Below are 7177 nucleotides of genomic sequence, written 5' to 3'. Positions count from 1 at the left end.
TTCTGTCCTGGCAAGCAGTTAGTGTCTGCCTGGCTTAGACAGTGTCTCTCTGGTTTTCTTCCTCCAGGATGTCAGTCAGTGTCTTGGTCTTTCTCCTTTCCTTGCTCTTCTCAGCCCTCTCCTTCCTTCCCTGTCTCCTCTCAGATCTGCCCCTCTTCCTCTTCCTTCCCGCCTCTCCCCGCTCAGCCGGGGCTCTCTCCAGCCTCCGACCCTGGCCTGGGACTGTGTCGCGACTCCCTCACCGTCCCAGGGACCGCTGGGCTCCAGGAGACCTGGGCTCCTCCCGCTCCTGCTCCCGGCTCCGGGGAGTGCTGGACTGGGACTGGTTCCTTTCCAGTTGAATCTGGCAGCCGAGCCTCTCCTCCCCCTCACCTGACAGGTGCAGGGAGCCCGCCCGCCCGCCGGCCAGGGATGGGAGCCGCAGAAGGCCTCATTAGCATCTCAATTAAAGGTGAGCAGGGCAAGGGGAGGGGCTGAGGAGGAGTCTGAGCTGTAAGGTCTCCCCAGGGAGGAGGGCTCCTCAGGGCAAGTGACCTGGAAGTAGGGGCTGGAAGAGCAGGGCCCGGGAGCAGCACTGAGCTGACAGGCAAGGAGACTGGGAGGCAGAGCTCACAACCAAGGAGAAGAGCTGGAGGGCAGAGCAAGAAACAAGGGCCAGCCAGCATGAGTGAGAGCAGGTAGGGAGAGCAGGACTACAGAGAGACAGAAAAGGGGAGGTGGCTGGAGGACTGCGTGCAGGTATGGGGGGAGGGTAGAGAGGAGGATGAAGAGTAGGGAGTCTCAGCTCCCACGGAATCTCCCTTCCGGGCAGGTGAGCAGCTGAGGTCTCCTCCTGAGGCACCCCAGGTCTCCCTCACCCTCAGGTATTGAAGGGCTATCAGTTGGGCTCCTCTCTGTTCACCAAAGAGAGAACACCCGGCACTGGGGGTCTAAGCACCCCTTCTGCCTCTCCTTCCTATTCTATCCTTTTCCCTCCTGACTCCTCCTCAACACCACCCCTACCTTGTTCAGGCCAGGAAGAGGCCCAGGTGAAGCTGGGGGCTAGGCGGGGCCCTGGGACATTCTGTTCTTTTTTACACCGTTGACTGCCAGGCCAGGAATGTGTAATGTCCCCTGTGCGGTCACGAGGTTGCAGGAATGTGGGCACCAAGAGGCAGCACAGGACCAGGCAGGGCACTTGGGCACAGACCTGGATCCCCAGGAGCCTCTGAGGCAGCTGGGGTGCTGCGGTGGCTGAGGATAGCTTCATAGGGTGGGATATGGGCAGCACTGGGTGCCCAGGGCAAAGAGGGTAGGCATAGTCAAGTCTGCAACAGTCCTGGGAAGTGGGAGAAACTCTCTGTTAAGAGACTGGATTTTAACTCCAAAGCCTGGGCCCCAAATGTAATCCAGCAAGTGGAGAGAGAGAGCCTGAGCACCGCGTGAACTTGTGGGGGAAGACAGGCCTGAGATCATAGAAGATAAGGATTCCAATGGTGGAGATAAGAGCCAATTGCCGGGGGAGCCTGAGGTGGGGCGGGGGAGAGGCACGGGCCTGAGATACTCAGGAAGACTTCACGGGAAAGGAACAAGGAGGTTAGCAGGAAAGACAGGCTTGGGGTGCAACCCCTCTGTGGCTTTCACTCCCTGCTGCCTCGTGTTATTCTGGGGTCCACCAGCATTACAAAACCCAGCCACTGCTCTCGGGCCCTGCAGGGGACACCTCCCCTGGGAAGGGAAAGGCTAACTTTCTTCATTTTACAACTGAAGAAACTGGCCCCTCCCAAAGAAAAGCCAGTTTTCTGAGAACTCAAAACAAAAGAACAGCAGAGTTAAAAACAGGATTTGGAATTCTTCTCCTCTGGGGTTATCTATTTAGGGCTTTTGCCCTTTGCTTCCCCATACAAACCAGCCACAGCTTCATGGGGAAATCTGAGCTCCCCTGTATCAGCATCTTAAAAATCAGGAAGATTCACAGAGTCTTCAGGTTCATCAGCTATTGGGGTTCTGGATTATCTCCCTGGTCCTGCACTGAGCCCCCCTTCCATGGGACCCCGACTCCCTACAGGCTCCATTTCCTCCTTAAACTGGAGACTCTCCAACCTACAAATGGGGTATCCAGCTCCTTGTCTAATGGCAAAGGTTCTGAGGCACCTTCCTGCCCTTTCTGTTAGTTAGTGCCCAGCTTGGCACTAACTGGTGGGCAGCTTGGCACACACTTTCCATGTCCAGAGCTCAGTGTGAAGCTGAAGGGCTGGGCTGGGCTGAGCCAGGCCTCCACAGCAGTGTGGATGCAGAGAGAGACCACAAGGGCCAGAGCAAGCTAGTGGTGTGAGAAAAACAGAAATCTGAGACCTACACTTTTGTCATAACTCCATTTAGAAATATTATCTTTTGAAGTGCAGAAATACATTTTGGTCATACACGCAATATAATTTCTCAACAATACGGAGGGATACAGAACAAGAAAAGCCCCCCTTTGTCCCATTCCTTCCCTTCAGCCTAGGGGGGTGGTGAAGGGACAGCATTCTGTGTGTCCATATATCTTCTTGTGCTTTTATAGATTATAGCATTACATGTATTTTAAAAAACCAAAATGTGTCTTTTTTTTTTTTTTTTTTTTTTTTTACACAAATGGGACCATGTTACTCTGACTTCTATTTTGGCTTTTAAATTGTAAGACTTTGGGACCTCCCTGGTGGCGCACGGGGTTAAGCACAGCACTATGAAGCTATCTGCAGCCGGGGCAACACGAGTTCAATCCCTGCCTGGCCAGGGAGGTGACCCACATGGTGCAGCAGACCTCTCCTGGCTCACCCGCTGCTCCCCTCAGCAGTGTGTTTCAGTAGATCTGCCTGTTCTGTTCCCCACTCTGTCTCTGGTGAATCCTCTTGCCCCCCAACACCTCTGGCCTGTACCCCAGTTCCTGTATACATACATACATACATACATACATACATACATACATACATACGTGGTAAGACTTTGAAAAGGGCACTTTCCATATGTTATAAGCCAATGTTATTTCAATTAAAAATTTGTTTAATATCTGAATTTTAAAAACTGACCCAAAAAAAAGGTATTGGCCTTCTCTGGGTCCAGTGGGCTCTTGCCCTTCTGCAAAACAAAAGAGCAGGAGGTAACAGGGAAGGCAGTCCTGATGGTCCAATGAACCTTTCCTGCCCACTTGGCATCCCATCCCTGGCTTATTTCAGGGGGCACCTGAGGCCCCAGAGGGCCTCAGTGACTTGCCCACAGCCACCCAAGAATTCAGGCAGGGCCTGACTGAGAACTGAGCCTCCCCTTTCCAAGCTCAGGGCCACTCCCCTGACTTCCAGAGAAGTGGAGTCTTGCTGTTTGGGGAATCTGGCCTGGAAGCTCCCACCAGTCTCCCCTAGAGCCCCACCCCTTCCTTCCCACCCAGACTGCTTTCCCCCTTCAACCCCAACCTTCCTCTAGCCTGTGGTATGACCGAAAATATGCTAAGGCTGAAAAGAGAGAAGTGGAACTAGAGGGACTGTCATGGATGTGGGTGATGGGTTCAACAGGACCTTCTGTCTCATTCTCTGGGGAGCAGGAGATGATGGAGCCATCCACTCTCTCTGCCACACTTCTAGTGAGCCTTGCTTAGAACTTGATCGCAGTATTCACCGCTGTATAGTATTGTTATTGTGTGTGTGTGTGTACGTAGGCACGCATCATATTGTGACTTCTCGGAGGACAGCACTAGACTCATTCATCATGGTGGCCCCTGTGTCTAAGGTCACTATTTGTTCACCCACTCCACAGAAGACAACAGAATTACCATCTGGGTAAGAACCAAGATTTTTCCTTGACGGAGATAACATGGTCTGCGAAAACATTCCCCCATGTCAATTTCTGTCTGCTTTCCTATGATTACCCATAATTTGTGGCCTATTCCTTTATCTAAATTTCTTTCACCCTTCCCAATTCACTCTCTCTAGGGTAACAATGAGTCACTCAGTTAAAGGCAAGTCTACTTAGAGCAAATTGCCCCTCTATACTGGAGTATCCATTGTGGAGAACAAGTGTTTATCTGCATTTGTACAGTATGAATATCTCTTCAACCCAAAATTATGTACCAGAAAACCCCTCCCTGCCGCTCTTAGCCCAGTCTCCTGGCAGGATGCTTGGGAGTTCACACAGGAGTTCATTTCTTCGGGTTAAGGCCTATTTCTCAACCTTGGCACTATTGACATTTGGATAATGTCAATTATTCTTTGTTATGGGGGATTTCTTGTGTATTGATGGATGGTTGGCAGCATCCCTGGCCTTGACCCACCAGATGTCAATAGTGCCTGAATTGTGACAATCAAAAATGCCTCCAGATATTTCCAAATGTCTTCAAAGGGCAAAATCACCCCAGTTAAGATGACTGAGTCAAGGGATCATCCCTAGTGAAAATGCGATGGCATTTTCAGATGGCATCATCAGTCATTACACCTCACCTGGGTTTACCAGGCCCTTCCTAAAACTCCACTGACAAGCGCAGTATGGACAAGAGGAGAAAAAAAAAAGGTATTCCCACGAATCCCCTCTTGGGTTCTTCATGGGCCCTTGGAAAGAAGGTTATTTCAGCAATCCCCTCTGAAGGAGCCCAGAAGAGCCCCATTTCCACACAAGCTGGAGTGTATGGGGCACTGAGCACAGATCTGGTGTTGCTCAGTGGAAACCAGTATAACTTCAACGAAACTTGAACACACAATGAAAGAAGCAAAAGCAATGCCCTACCTCAGAAGAATTCATGGATTCCCTATACCTGTGTCTCTTGATTCTCCTGGAGATGGTTGGGTAGGCATTATAATAACCACTTTTAAAAAAAGATTTATTTATGTATAAATAAACCTGGATACAGGCCGGAGGTGTGGGGGGTGAGAGGATTCACCAGAGACAGACTGTGGAACAGAACAGGCAGACTGACTGAAGTACACAGCTGAGGGGAGCAGCGGGCAAGTCAGGAGAGGTCTGCTGTGCCACGTGGGTCACCTCCCTGGCCAGGGGATAGAACTGGTGCTGCAGTGGCTGAGGATAGCTTCATTGTGCTGCACCTTAACCCCTTACACCACCAAGGAGGCCCCAATAACCACTTATTAATAGGATTTGTCAACTATGATCCAGTCAGCAAATACTCTTGTCTTTCAAATGGAAGCCATTTAACAAAGGGAATCAGTACATAGGTGATGGAAGAGCTGAGACCCCAATAAGAGACAGTGAGGCAACCCAGAAAATGGCGACTGATGGAAGAGCTGAGACCCCAATAAGAGACAGTGAGGCAACCCAGAAAATGGCGACGAAGAAAGCAGCTAGTTCAAGGACTCATAATGTAGCATTACAGACCCAGAACCTCCAGAGCAATTTGGCAGGAACTCAGAGTTGGGGCTGCCTGGTAGGACATGGGATTATAGAAGGATGGAAGGAAGAAACACAATCAACTGCAGGCGATGTCATATAGCAGAGAGATGGGGATAAAGAGCTTGGATTCTTTCCTCCTCTCATCCACCCGTTAGAACCTACCCTGAGCCAGAGAGAAAAGGAATCTGGAAAATGTAGTTTCCAGTGGTAATCCGGAACAAATGGAGGGAAGCGTGGAGAAGGAATGGGCAAGCAAACCAACACTTAGTTGGCACACAGAAAAAAAGAGGTCCAAAGAGGTGAAGTGAGGGGGCCAGGATTAAAGCCCAGATCTTACGGCTTTTTCTGTAGGGCCCAGAGAGTCCTGAAGGCAGAAGTGGCAGCATGAGACTGGCAGCAGAATGAAGGGGATAGTTCAACCAGTTCTGACCTGTGAGGCAGGGGGTTTTACTAGAAAGGGCATACAGGAACCTTTTGGGGGTGCAGCAAATGTTCTGAAGAACTACGTGGGAATATACGAGTGAAAATTAATTGATCTGTATTGATAAAATGAGTGTATTTTCTGCACTTCATTGTTTATACACATTACACCTCAATTTAAGAAATCGATTCCTCTCCTTTAAAGTAAAATCAGGAAATAGCTTCCAATGAAATGAAATGTGTCTGGGATTTGCTTCAAGGGGCCATTTAAACAGTGGAAGAGGGTGTATGGAATAGAAAGGAATCCTGAGTTGAAGCTGGGAGTTCACCATATGATCTTTTTTCTTTTGTGTATGTAGGTATGTGAATTTCCATAATAAATAAGAAAAGGAAGAGAGAAAAAAGAATCTAAGGACAATATACATTCATACCTTTGTGCTGTTAGGAGCTCAGTGGTGAGTCCAGGCCCAGCCTCCAATTCCCTTGTCTTGGAAAGAGCTGCAGCCCTAGCACGCACACATTTCTGATATTTCTTCCCTTCTGAGCAGCCTTGAACCACTGAATAAACATTTGCCAGAGGAAGGTCCTACGCCTGCACCTGGACAGAAGAGTGAAACGTCTAGAGCCCAGGCAAGCCCATGTGGCCTGTATGAGCCCTCCTCCCCAGATGAGCCATTCCACCTGACTTCCCAGCTCCTCCAAGAGCCTGTCCAGCCAGTTAGACCAACCAGGGTAAAGATGAGCACTGAACAGGAGCCTGCAGGAAGCAGGGCAGGGACAGTGCCGAGAACTCTCTCAAGAGAGTAAGTCAACCTCTTATGCCAGGAGAGGCACCCCTGAGTCACCGGGAGACAGAGTGAGCCAAGACCTGGAAATCAGGAGCCCTGGACTCTGGGCTGGATTTTCCATGGCCTGGCTATATGATGTAAGCAAAACATCATTGCATCATTCATTTATTCCATAACCATGTACTGGGCAAATGGCATGTGCCAAACTTTGTGCAAAGCACTGGGAAACCAGACGTAAAGATTTAGTCTGGGTCACTGCAGAGCTCACAGCCAGGCAGAGCCACAGACAATAGGCAGCGTGTTACTGAGTGTGTGCAGCCTGTAGTGCAGGTGCTTCCAGGGTCCAAGTGAAACTCAGGGACAAGTAGAGTTCACCAGGAGCACAAAGACTTGGAGACCCGAGATCCTGACATTAAGGGGTGGGGGCAGGCAACTGCAAATCACTTGGAGGAGGGTGGAGGGGTCTGGTCTATTGATGATTTGAAGGGAAATGGTGGGAAGAAATGGAGCAGGGACCAGACTAGTCCTTGAAATCAATCCTGGTCTCCACCCAGGATGCTGCCTCCAGTTCAAGGGGATTCAAAGACTCAGTCAGGGCAAGGAAGGCTGTCGACCTT

General features: G+C 50.1%; 1 long non-coding RNA gene across 1 annotated transcript; it reads left to right on the top strand.

Moving 5' to 3' along the window:
- The first annotated feature begins 413 nt into the window (after positions 1-413).
- On the top strand, positions 414-6214 carry LOC129145995 (uncharacterized). The gene is made up of 3 exons (XR_008552278.1): positions 414-451; positions 3671-3791; positions 6132-6214. It is a non-coding gene; the product is annotated as an uncharacterized LOC129145995 (long non-coding RNA).
- The last annotated feature ends 963 nt before the right edge of the window (positions 6215-7177 follow it).

The sequence above is a fragment of the Talpa occidentalis genome, unplaced genomic scaffold (assembly GCF_014898055.3).
Source record: "Talpa occidentalis isolate TD23 unplaced genomic scaffold, MPIMG_talOcc4v2.1 talOcc4.16, whole genome shotgun sequence".
NCBI classification, from domain to species: Eukaryota; Metazoa; Chordata; class Mammalia; order Eulipotyphla; family Talpidae; genus Talpa; species Talpa occidentalis.
Note: the sequence above shows the minus strand (reverse complement) of the source record. Positions and strands in the feature narration are given on the sequence as shown.